Raw genomic sequence first — 18,742 nt, 5'->3', positions numbered from 1 at the left:
AAACTCACAATGGTGAACTGGATTAGGAACTAGTTGATGGACAGACTCCAGAGGGTGGTGGTTAATGGAATTCACTAGGAGGAGGGAAAGGTGAGTAGTGGAGTGCCTCAAGGATCGGTGCTGGGACTGATTCTGTTCAATATATTTGTGAGGGACATTGCCAAAGGGTTAGAAGGTGAAGTTTGCCTTTTTGTGGATGATACCAAGATTTGTAACAGAGTGGACTGTTCAGGCCTCTAAGACTTGTAGCTTCTAAGTCTTATATCCTGATGTATAACCTCAGTACACCAGTTCACAACTGAAGACTCTATTTTTATTATTTTAATTTTTGTTACATTTGTACCCCGCGCTTTCCCACTCATGGCAGGCTCAATGCGGCTTACATGGGGCAATGGAGGGTTAAGTGACTTGCCCAGAGTCACAGGGAGCTGCCTGTGCCTGAAGTGGGAATCGAACTCAGTTCCTCAGTTCCAAACCCCTAACCACTAGGCCACTCCTCCTCTCTGAAAGTCCTTTATTTGAATAACACAATATTTACTCACAGTCAACTGTAGATCAGAGGTTCTGCTCCAATGGCAAAGAGTCTCTGTGATTCTGAAAACACCATTAGCTTAGAGCTGGTTGAATGGAGTACAATATCTTTTTTTAGTAAGATATACTCAAGGTAAAAACTAAGTACTCTAACAGAGGGTTCTGTACTGTCTAACAAATGGAGCCTACCTCAGACTAAAGGGAACAGAAAAAGCGCACACTCAGACCCAGAGAGCAGGGGAAAACCACCAATGGGAACAGACCCTGCCAACTAGCAACAGCATAACCAATCATATAACAGTTCTATGCAGACGGGCTAGTGAAGTCACATTGCCTGATTACAACACCCCCCACAATGCAACGCTCATGTGACTCTGCAGTGAGAATGACAGAAAAAGTGTCACACTCACCCCAGAGCCACATTACAATCAGGGAAAGGCTGTCAGAGGACAGAACATGGACACCCCGGAGGAAGTGGAAAACATGAAAAAGGATATGCAGAAGCCAGAAGAATGATCTAATTAAAATTCAATGCAAAGACGCGCAAAGTGATGCACCTAGGGAGTAGGAATCCACGGGAGACATATGTGTTAGATGGTGAGAGTCTGATATGCACAGACAGGGAGAGAGATCTTGGGGTGATAGTATCTGAGGATCTGAAGGTGACAAAACAGTGTGATAAGGCAGTGGCAGTAGCCAGAAGGTTGCTAGGCTGTATAGAAAGAGGTGTAACCAGCAGGAAAAAGGAGGCGTTGATGCCCCTTTACAAGTCATTGGTGAGGCCCCACCTGGAGTATTGTGTTCAGTTTTGGAGGCCGTATCTTGCTAAGGATGTAAAAAGACTTGAAGCAGTGCAAAGAAAAGCTACAAAAATGGTATAGGATTTGCGTTACAAGATGTACAAGGAGAGACTTACTGACCTGAACATGTATACCCTGAAAGAAAGGAGATACATGGGTGATATGATACAGATGTTCAAATATTTGAAAGGTATTAATCCGCAAACAAACCTTTTCCGAAGACGGGAAGGTGGTAGAACTAGAGGACATGAATTGAGGTTGAAGGGGGAGAGACTCAGGAAAAATGTCAGGAAGTATTTTTTCAAGGAAAGGGTGGTGGATACTTGGAATGCCCTCCCACGGGAGGAGACAATTCTGGCCAGTTAAATCACCTAGAATATTTATCCCTTAAATACTCAGAAAGTCAAGAATGTTGTAAACAAAAAAGGTTGTCAACAACCTTCTAAACCTTACATAAGAAAATTCCATCCTCAGTTCAAGTGGCAAGGAATTCCAATCTTTAACAGCCTGATACAGAGAGGAAGCAAATTCTGTGTTGTATGAACAAACAATAGCAAATGAAGACTAATGTGGCCCATTCAATGTCCCCAATCACCTAGTTAGGGTTGTAAGTGTGCTCCATGCAAGTTATCTTTCCATGCACTGGATCAGGATAGTGATTCTGGGTTGGGTTTCTTGACCAGCATTGTGAAAAATCCTCAGTAAACCTGAAATGCAGAACTGGTTATTGTCTCTGAGGTCACTGAACTATCATAGTGTGGAATAGAAGGGGATGAATGAATCTCTCTAATATACTTGCAGCATATTCAGTGAAAGTGTACATAGACACTTCAAGAAGGCTATGACGGAATAGTCCCATACCAACTGAATTGCATTCAGAATATGTGTGTGCTTCAAAAAAAAAAAAAAAGTTTCATTTTGCAGTTTCCTAAGAGCTCATAGGTGCATAATTAACAGCAACTAGGTATTGCTCATTAGCATGCAAGAATTGTCATTCCTAGGGCATCTTGGCCAAACTCAGCAAAATGAACCACTCCTTCTATCCCTCATTAACAGAAGCAATGCTTCACCAGTCTGGTTCTACTGTGATAAAGGGTTTTTCTTTTGCTGGTTCTGCAGAAAACTGATTCACTGGCTCAGTTTGTATCTGTGTGGAAAACCCGTTTAAATGTCTGTCACAGCATTTCTTGGAGCCATTCCATTTTTTTTTCTTTTCATTTTAACAAGTCCTCTGATTGCTCTTCTGACCAATTATCCACTATATTGGTATAGAAATCCAGCAACTGGGAAAGGGAGTTTCAGCTTAGTGTGTAGCACATGTAATAATTACAGTACCAACATTTAAACCTTCATCTTTCAGAGGAATAGGAAATTATATCTATCTATCTATATATATATATATGTGTGTGTGTGTGTGTGTGTGTGTGTGTGTGTGTGTTCCCTCTGATCCTGAGAAAGTCACTTAGGGATCCTTTTACGAAGCTGCGGCAGAGGGGACAAGCGTCGGCGCGTGTTTTTGATGCACGCTGAGGCCCCCATTTACCGTAGCAGGTAAGAGAGAGCTTTCTTTAAAAAAAAAAAAAAAAAAAGAAATGGCCGTGCTGCAGCAAGTAAAACACTTGCCATGTGGCTATTTCGGGGGGAGGGGAGGGAGCACATACCACCACTCATTAAGGTGTGCAGTAAGGGCTCTCACACTAACCCAGCGATAACCAGGCGATTACCGCTGGGTACACACCATTTTTGCAGTGCCGAAAATGGCATGCGCTGGGGAAGGAACTACTGCCAGGCTGCTCCGATAGCCCCTTCCCTTTTAGCTAGCGGTAAGCCAGCGTTGGACTTACCACTGCTTCATAAAAGGGTCCCTTAACCCTCCATTGCCTTAGGTGCAAACGCTAAGACTGTGAGCCCTCAAGGGACAGAGAAAGTATCTAGTTATAATGTGTGATTCTCCTTCACCTTGAACTTGATGGATAGGCAGATTATAAATGCCAAAATTAAATTCCATAAGTGGCACCTCAAGCTCCACCTACACAGCACAATTCTACAGAGGGAGTGTACCACATATAGAATAGCCCTTAGCACAAAAGTCAGTGCAATCGCTGACCCAAAGAGAACAAAAAAGGGGGGGGGTCCACGTCTTTCACAAAGGAGCAAAGCAAAGTACACAGGGGTGGAAGTGAACCAAGTCCAAATGACCAGCCCACAACACAGTAGTAAGAGCACCAAAGTTTATTAGGATCCTACACGGTCCGTGTTTCAGCTATGAGCCTTCCTCAGGGGTGAAAAAGGTGTTTGTGAATGGCACTACAGTCAGGCGAGAATAAACCTCTAGAAAAGAGGTATCAATGTATTGGTGCAGTCCACAGTCTCGAGTGGAGCAGCAGGACCTCCCTCAGGAGGGGGATATCTCTGTGGGAGAGGACAATGGCTTCCTGCATATGTCTCCATCTTCCTCATGGCAGACCTGAGGCTCATGTGGTTCTAGTGGAAAGCGCTGGCACAGGTGGAGCCCCACCTCTGCCTTCACCTGCCACAAAAACAGAGGCTGTCTTGGAGGAAATGGGGTACATGCTGGAGGCCACTGACCGCCAACTAAGGGCCCTGGAAGCAGGTCAGGCCAGGCTGGAGTATGCTCTAGAGCAGATGGCAGCCACACAAGTCCACATTCTTTCTGCTCTAGATAGGGTTACCATATGTCCGGTTTTACCTGCATAGATTTTAGAAATGCCTACAACCCTATTCCATGACAATTATGTGACTTAGAATCTACATGCATCACATTACAAAACACGCTTAGACGGCTGTGCACATAAACTATAATTAATGCCAGTGTCAACAATTGCCAGTAAATTGGCAATTTTCAGCACTGATTGGCTTGTCAACTAATTAAGTTGCATGCACAAATTCAGAATATGACCGGATTTGCAGGCACAACTTAAGTCACACTACATAGAATCCGGGGGACGACGTATAACTTTTGACCACCTTCTGATTGCCTCATGCAGTCCTATGCCATACCATGTTTCTCTATCCATTCACCTCCATTATGACCAACAGTTATCCGGCTCTCTTTGCTCTGCCCCACTTCTGCAACAGCGTGTCACACTGCCCCAGATTCCCCTACGCTTTCAACAGCGCCACTGCTACCAGACTGCCCAGGACTCCCCTTCTCACAAAGAGCTAAAGAAATAATTTAAAAAAAAAAAAAAGAGAGAATCTTATCTAAAGTCCACAATTACTAGAGGGCAAGGCACAATTCAAAGAAATATTGTTACCAAAAAAACAAAAAAAAAGCAGAAAGCCAGTCCAAGCTAGTTATACTTTATGGAGTAGATATAGTAAGAACCGAAGCAAGGCGAGGGGGAGTAACAATCAGCTTAGAGTCCAAAAAGGTCACTAAATGTGACCTGTAAATTTCTAACAATATGGGCCAAATCAATCCGTATATGAAAGGGCTTAAGAAAAACAGTAGGTACAAATATGAACCATTTAGTAAGCACGTTCATTTGAGCTGGAGACAAATTTACAGAAGGTAAAATTAATAACAGCTAATTCTTGAGACTTCTCAAACTGATTAAAGGTCACTGCCAATTCACTTCCATTTCTCACTTCTTCCCTCATTGCCTAAAACCTCTGAAATGGTGCCTGCCAAACTGGTCCCCCAATCATACAAAAAAAGGTTTATGTCAAGTAGTCAAACCTCATCGGAACTATATCCAAATAGAACATGTGTAGATTGAGATGAAACCTGTTTTTGATTCAGCCACTTGTAAATGGGTCCTTATTCATAATTCTTAGCATCCCTCTGAAATTTCTTAATCTTAACTTGTTTCAAGGAGGACTGATACTGATTTAAACTGGATTTATTTTATCCACAAATTGCTTCAAAGTGTCTGTGGTTATCAATGATCCAATCTGAAAAGACAATTTGTCACACTCTTCCTGTACTGATTTTATAACTTCTTGGATGGTTTCAGGGAACGTTCGGTAAAAATCGCAGCCTATTTCTCCAAAAATACTGGATTGTCAAAAAAAGAAAGTACGCTTGTGTCTGCAATAAGGCCAAATTAGTAGAACCATCAAAGTATCTTCTTGTAAAAAAGATAAATGTTGAAGAATATTAGAAACATATTTACAAGAATAACTAAACTTCTGCCATCCAGCTGTCATTTTTGGTCAAAATCTAGTAACTGCTACACAAAATGCCCAAAGACTAGGGAAACACAAACAGTATTAACAAATAACATCCTACCATAAACATTGTATGATAAACCATCAGAAAAAAACTCATTGAGCCATACATAAGCTACGCTTATTGCACCCACATCAGTCCATCTCACTAATAAGTTTATTATGCATAAATCCAGTGTTGTAATCAGTGTCAATACTTCAGTGCATAAACTAAAATAAAATTGTACTTTGCTTTGCAGAATCAAACCCAGGAACACAATGGATCACTTCACATCTTTAAATGCCACTGAACTTTGAACAGCATCTGCAGGATAATGCTGCAAACACCACTCACAAGGATTCATTCCAGCCTGCTCCAGTTTTAATATCTGCTTCAGGAGGTCGGCTCCAATCTGCAAATAAAAAAATAGGAATGATCCAATATTATTTTATACCATTCTTAACCGAAAGTGGTAGGCAATGTTCTACTGTCATGCCAATAAAAGTGAGAAGTGAAGAAAAGAACCATCTATCTTCCTCTCCTGCGAGGGCAGGTCCACTAATCTTCAGATAGCCTTAGATGTTTCCACCTCATGCTTCTGGAGACAAGCAACCTGAAATGGTGTTCCTATTTGAGATCTGCTAGGTACTTCCATGTGACCAGGAGTAGACATTGGAGCTTATTTTCAAAGCATATGGATATCTCAAAATACCCAAATGAATGGCCTTGTGCTTGAAACATCCAAATCCCAATTTTTCAAAGGCAGAAAAAGGACAGCCAACACTGTAGTACATCCGAATAACAAGGGGGCATGTTACGGGCATGTTTTGGGAGGGACTAGGGAGGGCCCAAAATCAGGACATCCAACAGCGATTACTGAACGGGAAGAAATGTCCAAGTCTAAAAAGAAGGCCATTCTAAGTTAGACCTGTTTCAATCATGTCTACGGTACAAAGATGTGCTCAGATTGAGCAGCTGACCACTGGATTAAGGCATGACACCTCCTTAATCCCCCAGTGGTTGCTATCCCCCTCCCTCCAGGGCCGTGCCGATGCGGTAAGCGGGGTAAGCACCGCAGGAGGGCGCTCACCTCTGGAGGGCGCCACCGCAGTGCTTACCCTCGCCCCGCGCCGCCGAGGCCTTTAAATCTTTTACTTGCAGTCGCAGCAGCGTCTGTGAAAATGGAGCGCTGCCGACGTCTCCCTTGCACTCGTTGGTTCCCTCAGTGTCCTGCCTTCTTCTGACATCAGAAGAAGGTGGACACTGAGGGAACCAAGAGCGCGAAGGGAAGGGAGACGTTGGCAGCGCTCCGCTTTCACAGACGCTGCTGCGACTGCAAGTAAAAGATTTAAAGGCCCCCAGGGCGCGCAGCGATCATCTTCACAGGGGGGGGGGAGAGGGGCGCGCGCGCCAACTGTTCTTCTGCGGGGGGTGGGGGCGCCAACAGTTCATCTGCCGGGGGGGGGGCGGCATAGACCCTTGTCACGGGCCTGCCTCCCTCTTCCCTAAAAGGGAAACAAGGGGTACCAGGCTCTATGACAGCTTCAGGTATTATGGGCATTCTTAAAGCAGGACACAAGACTGAGGAGTAGCCTAGTGGTTAGTGCCTAATGTACCTAAATACAGAAGCCACTTGCAAGCCTGAAGATGAGCTCACAATTACAAAATAAAAGAGTTAAAGTAGGATTTGAACCCGAGTCCTTTGGTTTAAGATCCACTGCATTATCCACTAGGTAGTCCCTCTGCTCTGCATCAATGGCTGTGTAGCCAGTTTTTAAGAATACTGCTAGGCAGATGTCCTTGTCTCTGCTTTTTTTTTTTCCATTTATATGTTGGACTTTCCAGTTTGTGAAATGGATGTTTATGGTGGGTGTCCTCAGCACACAGATGTCCAACTCACACATTTTCAAACAGGAAATCCTGTCCATGTGAGATGGACATTTGTTTTGGACATTATGAGCCGGAGTGGACGTCTCTATTCTGACTTGAACGTCCTTTTGCAAATGCCCCTCACTATTGCAGGATGCTGGGCTTGATGGACCATTAATCCGTCCCAGTTTATCACCTGTTATGATATTCCTGCTTCTTCTCTAACACTTGAGGTCTGTGAGCATCTTTAGCTAGTCGGAGGATATGGAATGGTACATTTTGTAATGTCCCACCAGGTTGCAGCACGGTCTGTATCACCAGGTCTGCTCCCTCTTACACTTTCCATGGAAGAAGTCAGGAAAAATCCCCTGATCCAGATACAGCTCCAGTCCAGGCTTTCCAACTCTCCAGCTCAGACACTCACACTGCAACCAGGTTACAATACATAAAGAGCTTTTATTCAGAACAAAGAATTAGATTCCATTAGCAAAGTTCAGTCTCCAAAACATAGCATAAGTCCCACTGGCATGTGCTTCAGGATTGAAAGAAAAAAATAAACCCAAAAGAATTCATGCAAAAAAACTCACAGAAAGGATTTCTCTTTTCTTCCATAACCCAGTTAGCCACAGGCTAGGACTGCTCACAGTCAGTCTCTGTACCCTTTGCATGGCTGACCCTGCCTGACCCCCTCTCTCCAGGCAGGTCAATACCTGTCTCATAACAGAATTTTCCCTGGTGAGGACCGGAAACCAGTTCTTTCTTCTAGTCACTGGCTAGAACTCCTCAGACAGTCTCTGCACCTTTCACATGGCTGACCCTGACACCCTCTTTCTCTTTAGGCCGGTCAGTACCAGTCTCACAACAGCATTTTCCCCGGTGAGGACCAGAAACCAGTTCTTCCCCTTTCTCTCACTAACCAGGCACTGCATTAACTTTAGGGTCCTCCTGCCCTGAGTTCAGGGCAGGTCAAACCCAGTAAGCAAGGTATGCACTGCAGGAGGGCGCATGCCTTCAAGGGCGTCACTTTGCAAGCAATCAACCTCTGCTGAGTATCTAATCTCTGCTGCTCATCTCAGTCTGGCTCCAAAGCTGTCAGCTCTCTGTCCCGTCCCCTCCCCCCTCCCAAGCAGAGAAATACCCTCCTTGTTTTGTTTGTCAGAGGACTTCACTGCTCCAATTGAATCTGGCTCTGAAATAACTTGTGGGAGCTCAGCTAACTTCTGTCCTCTGCCCAGAGAGGGCACAGACAGCACAGCAGAGCCTGGACCCTTGTTTTGTCAGAGACTGCTGTTTAGTGCTGCACCTGACCCACCCTTTTCCACCCCCACCCCCAACACAGCAACTCACACTCACCTATCTCTCATTCCCACTTCAGTAACTCCTGTTAGTCTGTCCAACTCAGATTGTAGAATATGTTAGTTTATGCTGATTAAGTCTGTCCTAGCTAGATCCTAAGCTGTGCTCCATGGGAAGGCTATTGTGCTGCATGCAGAGTCTAACTTCTTAGGATTTCAGGTTAATTTTTGAAGAGGGGCTATCTCTGTTCTACATGTGTGACTGCAAGGCCAAGTGTCTGAATAGGGATCTGTTTGTTAGATTCTGAAATTTTGATAACACATTGTTTTTCAGAGTTGGCAAGACTGTCTGTTCTCCTAATTCCTGGTCTGTGTGCTAAGTTATTTTTCTTCTATACTGGTGTAATATTTTCAGTGATGCCATGGCTGGTAAAAGGGGTGTGTTTACTGTGGGGGCGGAGCCATAGTGATCCCACCTCTGGATGGGTAGGGGCGCCAACTAATAGACTGCAGGAGGGCGCTAGAAACCCTAGGGCCGGCCCTGCCTGAGTTAGGTAACCCGTTTACTCCCTGCAGCCGGTTCTCTGTGAGGAAGGTTCCCTCTCTCCTTCTCCTCTCTCTCCTTTTACCCCCTTCCAAGCCTCACTTTGACTCACAGGGTATACTACTTACTGAGTCAGGAGCAAATGGATCTAAGCCCTGGCATGTCCCTAAGAACTGACATCTTTCCCTCCAGGAAAGCACTACAGGTATGGAGCACCTCCCTTCCTGAGGCCATGCCAGGTTTTCTCCCTTTCAGGGTTCTGTGTCTGTCCTGAGAAAGGCATCACTAAACACTACTGGGAAGGGTTTGGAACCTGGGGAATCTGCCCTCTCTGTAATTATACTTACCCCTCTCCTGCTGCAACCCTTACAGGGATTCACAGCCATCTATCCCTTCTTATTAGTATTTATAGGGCAATAAGATATGAAGAGACAATAGGGAGACCAGGAGGGTGTCTCATACATCACAACAGGCAGAGCTTTTCAGAAAGCTACTGTATTCCTGAACTGAGCTGCTGCTCCCTGAACACAAATGCCTACATCCTCAGTCCTACCCACACACCCAAACATCAGATCCACAATATTGCAAAGATGACTCAGGTGAAGTTAAAAATAAAATGCTCTTTGTGCTAGCATAGTATGGTGAGCAGATGGAAAGGCAGCCTACAGTTCTGTAGAACACAATTTCTATGGGAACGAAGTGAAGAATGAGGTTACAGTAACAGAGGAACATATGTTAGATAGGGGAATGTGTTAAGTTGATGATTGATAGATACATTAAGAAAACAAAAATACTACACTTACTGTATGATATTTTTGTATTACTATTTTATATTCAATTTAACATGTAAATACAAGTGCAGTTACTAGATGACAGCTAAGTATATTTTAGTTGAACGTTTGCACTGTTTGCCTGCTGCAAGAGTTCTGCCACTCTGGACTATGCCTCAGTGGAGCAAAAGCTGACAGATTTTTTAGAATCCAGACATGTTTTCCCATTATGTCCATGTTTGGGGCACACCAAAACCACACCCCTGCCATGCTGCCTTTACATATTTCTGCATCCTAGGGCAGTGTTTCCCAAGTCCAGTCCTGGAGTATCCCTTGCTAATCAGATTTTCAGGAATTCCACAATGAATATGCATGAACTTGATGCATACACTGCCTCCATTATGTGCAAATCTTTCATGCATATTTATTGTGGATATCCTGAAAACCTGACTGGCAAGGGGTACTCCAGGACTGGACTTGGGAAACACTATCCTAGAGGATTTACATGTCCAATTAGCAGCTTTCTAAAATCTCTGTTTGGAAGTGCATATGATCTAAAGAGGTAAATGCTGCTATTTACAGGTCTAGTTACTTTTAATATGATCTCAATATCGTAAAACTATCCAGCTTATTTTTGAGAGAGAAGGCCGGCCATCTTCCGACACAAATCGGGAGATGGCCGGCCATCTCTCAAGTCCGGAGAAATTGGCATAATCAAAAGCCAATTTTGGCCGGCCTCAACTGCAGTCCGTTACAGAGCCGGCCAAACTTCAAGGGGGCGTCGGCAGGGTACAGAAGGCAGGACGGGGGCGTGCTTAAGAGATGGCTGGCTTCGCCCGATAATGGAAAAAAGAAAGCCGGCCCTGACGAGCATTTGGCCGACTTTATTTGGTCCCTTTTTTTCATGACCAAGGCTCAAAAAGGCCCCCCAACTGACCAGATGACCACCGGAGGGAATGGGGGTGACCTCCCCTCCCACCCAAAAAAACAAAAACATTTTTATGCCAGCCTCAAATGTCATACCCAGCTCCATGACAGCAGTATGTAGGTCCCTGGAGCAGTTTTAGTGGGTGCAGTGCACTTCAGCCAGGCGGACCCAGGTCCATCCCCCCCCTACCTGTTACACTTGTGGTGGTAAGTGTTGAGCCCTCCAAAGCCCCCCAAAACCCACTGTACCCACATATAGGTGCCCCCCTTCACCCATAAGGGCTATGGTAATGGTGTAGAGTTGTGGGGAGTGGGTTTTGGGGAGGGGGGTTTGTGGGGCTCAGCACCCAAGGTAAGGGAGTTATGTACCTGGGAGCTATTTTTATTTTTTTTTATTTTTAGAAGTGCCCCCTAGGTGTCCTGGCATGTCAGGGGGACCAGTGCACTACAAATGCTGGCTCCTCCCATGACCAAATGCCTTGGATTTGGCCGGGTTTGAGATGGCCGGCCTCGGTTTCCATTATTGGCGAAAACCGATGTCGGCCATCTCAAACCCAGCCATCTCTGACATTTGGCCAGCCCCAACCATATTATCGAAATGAAAGATGGCTGGCCATCTTTTTCAATAATACGGCTCGGGACTGCCTTTTGCGGTGCCGGCCATATAGATGGCCAGCGCCATTCGATTATGCCCCTCAATGTTAAACTTTCAACTACTGTTCATAAGGGGTTTGGCTGATATTTTAGGATCTGTCTTCAGTGATGTTTAAGGAAAATCTTATTTTCATTTTGAAATAATTCTCAGATTGTATTAGTAAACTGCATTTCCCCTAAAATAAAAGAAAACTTCAGCTACCTTCTTTTTCTTTTTAAAATTCTCTTCTCCTAAGCCCCCTAGCTCCATCAATCACTAGACCAGTATTTCCCATCTCTTTCCTGGAGACACACCTGGTTTTCAGGATGCCACAATTAATAAGCAAGGAAGAGACCATGCACAGTCTAAAATGTCTATATTGCTCCCAGCAGAGTGCATATACAGAGTGAACTGAACCCATTTGCTCTGGTATTTCCCTCTGGAAGTGACTACAGTAATACAACTCAGGGATTGGTCAGGAACTTCATCTGGAGATTCAGAGAGCAGAAGAGAATTTTGGAGTGAGAGAAGATGATTGTTGGTCCTGTCTCTGAGCAGAAACTTGTGCTGGGATGGAGAAGTTTGCTTTTCTGTCCCTTAGGCCTGATATGGAGCAGGAAAAGACTTTAGTGTCCTATTCTTGAATGTCTTTGGAGCTGGAGAGGAGGAAGCCTGAATCATGTGTCTAATGTCCTGTGGTGGATGCAGAGGACCTCACAGAAGCACTACTGTGGTGATGCTTCTGGTCTAGTAGAGTGGTCATCCTGAAGGAACTAGCAAAAAGAGAGGGTCCAAAAATACAGACAAACACAACACAAGGAAAAAAAAGCACAAAAGGGCCTTCAGGCAGTGGCGTTCCTTTTTCGGCTGCCACGTGGGGCGGATCACCGCTGTGCACTCCCCCCAGGTGCAGCATGACACTCCCCCTGGTGAAGTGTCCTCCCCCAGCGCATCATCTCCAAGCCTCCTCCCCCCCTCCCCCCCCCCGTTGCATTCTTCCTACCTGCTGAGAGCAGACGTGCGGCTGTCGACTCCGCTGGTTCCCTGCTCCTTCTGCCCCGGAACAGGAAGTAACAGCTGAGGGCGCAGGGAACCAGTGGAGCCGACAGCCACGTGGCTGCTCCCTGCACCCCTTGTGCCACGTGCAGCCGGGTGGACTGCACCCACAGCTCCGCCCTTGGTATGCCACTGCCTTCAGAAATGGAATAATCAAGAGTCCTTTAATCAAAAGACCCTACACGGGTCATGTTTCAGCGCTCATGTGCCTGCATCAGGGGTCAAAATGAGATAAACTCAAACAAAACTGTACATAGAATAGTTTAGATGCTATCAAAAAGAAATGAAAACGGCGTTTCAAACTAACGTGTTTTTGGTAATCAATGTCTAGCGAAACCACCAAAATGTGCGGGTCTTTTGATTATTCCATTCCTGAAGGCCCTTTTGTGCTTTTTTCATGTGTTGTCATCCTGAAGGAGGCATCTTTGTAGAGGTAAAAAGGAGAAAAGGAGAGAGCTGCCTGACTGGTGCTTAATCCAGGAATCCACAGGAGTTCATGAAGGGAGAAGGAGCTGAGAGAAAAAAATGTGAGCACTGGGACTAAGACATATCAGGTACCAGAAAAGGGTCCTTGGGAATGGAGGGGGGGGGGGGGGAGGGCAGCAATAAAGGTCTATGAAGAACCTAAAGTCCAAAGGAGGGAAAGGAGAGTCTGTAAAAGATAGAATTAAAACCCCTAGCTGCATCTGAACCTGTTAACATATGATTTGAGGAAAGTGCTTTATTGAAGTCTTTTTATCTGGAATGTGACCATCCTTCTGAACTGTTTCCTTGAACTAGTAATGAAACATCTTGGGATCTAAAGTGGAAAATACTTTTCCTTGACTCTCCCATTGGAAAATATTTCAGCTAGTCTGTGAAATTAAGCCTATAACCGAAAGAGTTCTTGGTCTTTTATGGGTAGATAGAAAGAGGGGGAGGGGGTAGAAACTACATGCAAGAGAAAAATTACATACATTGGAGACCTAGTGTAGGCAAAATATATCTCATGAATATTCCTTATTTTTTTATTTATGTTTTATTACCTACCTTACTCAGGCGCGCATAGCATGGTATAAAATGTACAACAAACAGTAAAAAGGATAAAAATATATACATTATCAATGCTTACCCCAACCATCATTAAATACAGATATAAAACAGTACAAATAGTTAATATAGATATAGATATAGATAAATGCAATCAGCACATTCTACAAAGCCTCAGCTTAGTTAATATACAAAAAGTCAAACTTCAACTGACTTTCAAAAGTTGGATCAGGAAGGTGGACAAAAACACGTACATTCCTCATCTAGGGACCCGTTTACTAAGTTATGGTAAAAAGGGCCCTGCGCTAGCGGCGGGGGAGATTTTTGCTATGCGCTGAATCCCTTTTTTGTGCTAAGGCACTTACATCATAGATGTATCCCCAGTTTATAGTTTTATTACTGGAAATCACCCAAACACCCCCTCCTCTAAGATATGGTTCATCTTTACCCTCTATTAATGCAAAACTCAGATTTTCTCCTTCCCCCAAAATCAGAAGACCCTCCTCTTACAGTAATGTAATCCTGGAAAGATCAACATCAATTTTTTCAACAAAATGAGCACTCCGCATCTATGGAGAGAGTTCAACAGTAGCTATAAATACAGCAGCAGATTTGGGCTTGAAAAGACTTTGCAGGGACTGGAAGAGGACCTTAGATCTCTTAAGCTCTAGCTGACCGGACAAATAATTATGCATATTAATTATTCATATCACCAGCATTCAGAATGCTCAGCCTTTTCCGAGTGAACAGATGTGCTTTCATTGCAGACAGATGTTTTTCTTTTTTTTACAATATTTGAATTTTGATTCTACTGAATGCTAAATGTATAGAAAAGATGCACAAATGGACAGTAGCTTGGGCTAAAACTTTGTGGTAATTGTTGTTACTCTTCAATAGGGATGTGCATTCATTTGAAATTTTATTGATTTATTTCTGCATTCGTACCCCACATTTTCCAACCTATTGGTAGGTTCAATGTGGCTTACAGTTAGCTAAGATTAGATAGGATCCAGATTATGTAGGATTCAGGGAGGGTAACAGTTACCTTGGGATGGAAAGCTCACATTATGGGTTACAGACATATTTGGGAGAACAGGTGTCATGTTATAGAACAATTTGGGGTGACTCAGCCTAGTTCAGTTTTGACTTTTGTCGTGATTGTGGAGAGTATTCTGTTGATTCATTGGCTATGTGGGGGTTGTTGGACAGGGATTTCCTAAACAGGTGGGCTTTCAGGTGTTTTTGGAAAGATAGGTAATTGGTTGTGAATTTGAGGTCTTTCGGTAGTGTGTTCCAAAGTTTGGTGCAGATGTATGAGAAACTGGTTGTGTATGAAGATTTGTAATTCAGGCCTTGGCAGCTATGGAAGTGAAGGGTGAGGTAGGATCTTGAGCTTTTGGTTGTGTTGCGAACTGGTAGGTCTATTAGATTGGTCATGTAGCACGGTGAGAGGCTATGGATTATTCTGTGTGCTAGGGTGGAGATCTTGAAAGATATACGTGCTTTGATAGGTAGCTAGTGTAGTTGTCAGAGTAAAGGCTTCACACTTTTGAATCATTTTTTTCCGAATATGAGTCTTGCTGCTGTGTTTTGTGCTGTTTGTAGTTTTTTTTTAGGATTTGTTCCTTACATCCTGCATAGATTCCTTTACAGTAGACCTCCTAGGCTAAGACCATGGTTTGGACAAGGGAGCAGAATAAGGCATATTTTCAAAGCACTTAGCCTCCCAAAGTTCCATAGAAACCTATGGAACTTAGCCTCCCAAAGTGCTTTGAAAATATGCCTCTATGTCTCTTGGGAAGTGGCGTTTGATACGTTTTAGTTTCCACATAGTATGTAAACTTATGGAGTTCCTTTGTAGTGTCTGCTGCCTGATGGGCGGATAGGTCATGATCTATGGTGATTCCTAGAATTTTCAATTTGTCTGCTATTGGGAGGGATGATCCTATGACTTTGATTGTGTCGAAGCGATTGGTATTGTGAGGTGATGTGATTTGATTATCAAGCAGTGTGTTTTTTTTCTATCAAATTTCAGCTTGAAGGCTGATGACCAGGATTCCATGGTGTTTATGCTGTTTGTGATTCTGGATGTAATTTCAGATAGATCGTTTTGAAGGGGATAATAATTGATACATTGTCAGCGTAAATGAAAGGGTTTGTTTAGCTAGAGACCTGGCAAGTGAGACCAGTATTATGAAAATGGTGAGCCCTGGGGGACTCTGCATTCCGCTTTCCATGGGGTGGAGATTTCGGAGTTTGACTTTACTTGATAGGACCTGGTGGTTAGGAAACCCTTGAACCATGCTAATACCTTCCCATTGATACTGAATTTGTTGAGAGTTCTTTGTAGGATCTGGTGGTCTACTTTGTCAAAGGCACTAGACATGTCAAATTGAAGTAGGAGTATGTTTTTACCTATTGAGGTTTCTTGTTTAAGTTTAGCGAAGAGTGTAATCAGTACCATTTCAGTGCTATGATGGGCCCTAAAGCCTGATTGGGATTTGTGCAGTAGGTCAAATTTGTTGATGTAGTCTACTAGCTGGTTGGCCACTGTTCCTTCCATTATTTTGGTCATTATTGGTATGAAAGCTACTGGACTGTAGTTTGTGATGTCTTTGGCGTTTTTCTTGATATGTTTTGGGATTGGGGTGAGTAGTATCTTGCCCTTGTCCCTTTGGAATTGGCCTTCTCAGAACATGAAGTTCAGGTGGGATGTGAAGCAGTTAGTGGATTCTTTCATGATATAGTTGGGGCATATGTCTAGCATGCAGTGTGTAGTGGAGAATTTTCATATTGCTTGTGTTACTGTCTCTTTGGTAAGCTGTGCAAAGGTTGTCCATGTCCTGTTCACTGGGACTGCCTCTGGGGGATAATTGAATTCATCAATTAAGGTTTTGAGGTTGGTCTCGTCCTGAGGTAGGGTTTTTTGTAGTTTGACGATCTTCTCTTCGAAGTATCTGGCCAGTTCATTCGCTTGTAGAGGAGTCTCATTTGTTGTAATCAGTGATTTGGTGTCTAGTGGATTGTTTATAACTATGTAACATTTCTTCGTGTCTTTGAAATCTGATCCTGTTTATTCTTTGTAGTACTTCTTTTTTGTGTGTTTTGGTTTTGTACCTTTTTAGTGCTTCCCTCTATAAGGCTATGGTGGATTCGTTGTTGTCTTTCCTCCATGCCTGTTCACGTCTTCAGCAGTGGACTTTTCACTCTCAGTTCCTCATTGAACCAGGGGACAGTTTTGCGTTTTTGTGATGTTTTGGTTTGCAAGGGAGCTATTTTTTCTAGTATGATGATACATCTTTTGTCCCATTCCGATAGGAATTCTGTGGGTTTTATTGGTGGTGACCACTGATTTTTGTATATAGAAGACCAGAATTTACCTCGTGTTTTGTAAGAGGTTCGTGTTTGTGCTGGTTGGGTTCCCTGCTCTTTCCAATAGAGGGTCACGATGACTCTGTAATGGTTGGACCAAGGAGTTTCTGTCCACCTCTGGTTCTGTATTCTGACATTTTGATTTGTGGAGAATCTATATGCTAATAGGTCTAGTGTGTGACCTTTTATGTGGGTTGTGCTCACAGGTGACTGTTGGAAGTCCCATTGTTGAAGAAATTTGGTGCATTCTCTGGTGCTCTCTATGCATGGGTCCTCTAGGTGCAGATTGATGTCTCCTATCATTGTGTTTGCTACACAGATGTTTGAAATAAAATCCATGAAGTTTGTTTGTGCCATTCTCCAGTTTCCTGGGGGTCTGTAGAAGAGGATGCATCATAAGTAGTTGTGTAACAGTTTATCCTTTATTCAGAACAAAGCGATTTCTAGATGTGGTGTTATAGATTCCGTTATGGTTTCAATTCTGAAAAAGGATCTGTAGATTAAAGCAATGCCACCTCCTTATTCCCTTTTCTGGTCCAGTGCAGAATTTTGTAGCCTGGGGGGGGGGGGGGGGGGGGGGGGGGGGGGGGAGAGATCTAAGATTATCGGGTCTTCCTTGTCATGGATCCATGTTTCGGTGGGGAAGACTAGGCCGAGATCTTCGTCTTGTATCCAGTCTTTTATTGTTTCAGATTTGTTTACTGCTGATCTGGCATTTATGGACATGACTTTGCCTATGTTATTTCATGCTATTTTAAAATGCACACTGTTTTTCAATAGTCTAATCTTCAATAATGTGCTCCAACGCCCCACCAAAAAATTTGTTTTTTGTAACTTAAATTTTTAAAAATTTTCCATTTGACAGCATAACAAAGCAAACAGGAAAAAGGCAGAAACAAGTAAAATGAAGTAAAAAAGTTTCCAGTGCACACCCTACTTCTCGTTTAGGGGCCCTTTTACTAAAGCTGTGTTAAAAATAGCAGCAATGCCGCATTAGGGGGTCCTTTTACTAAACTACAGTAAAAGGGAGCCTGCACTAGCATCAGCATGTGTTTTTGATGAGGGCTTGCTGTAAGGGGATCGGAGGTTGTTGATGTTGAGCAAAGGATTAGGAAGGGGCTTTGCTGATGGGGAGGGGATCAAGTAGAGGGATGCAGAACAGAGGGGGGTTCACCACTACTGAAGTCCTTTATATTTATTCATATAGGTCCTCACCACTTTACATGTGGTAAAATGTGATAACTCTTTGCCTTGTGTGGTAAATGCATGGCAGATGCTAGGTACACCCCTGAATTTACTGCAAAGCACAGGGCTCAGGCCCATCCAACAGTAGCACATGGTAATGAAAATGCTGCTCTCCACAATACTGGCACCTTCGCATGCTCAGTTTTCAGCGCATGCTTGCTGCAGACTACCAAGGTGGAGACTGGAGAGAAGCATTTTCCCCACCAGCTGAGAATTTTTTGATGTGGGGTGGGGGAGAGAACATTTGGTGCCTACCCACTTCTTGCCTAGGCCCACCCAAAGTCTGCTGTCTGGCTACACCCCTGCTGCAAAGGCTCTGCAGTTACTGCATGTTAACTTGTGTTACACATGTAGCAAGTGCAAAACTTACTGCACATCAATAAAGGGGCCTCGAGGTGTCAAACGTTTGCTAATTCAAGAACTTTGTGCCTGTTACCATGGGTGCTACGCATACACATGGATATTTCTCTAAAATCAACAAATTCTTGTACAAATG

Source organism: Microcaecilia unicolor, chromosome 6, assembly GCF_901765095.1.
Source record: "Microcaecilia unicolor chromosome 6, aMicUni1.1, whole genome shotgun sequence".
Taxonomy (NCBI): Eukaryota; Metazoa; Chordata; class Amphibia; order Gymnophiona; family Siphonopidae; genus Microcaecilia; species Microcaecilia unicolor.
This window is presented reverse-complemented; position numbering follows the sequence as displayed.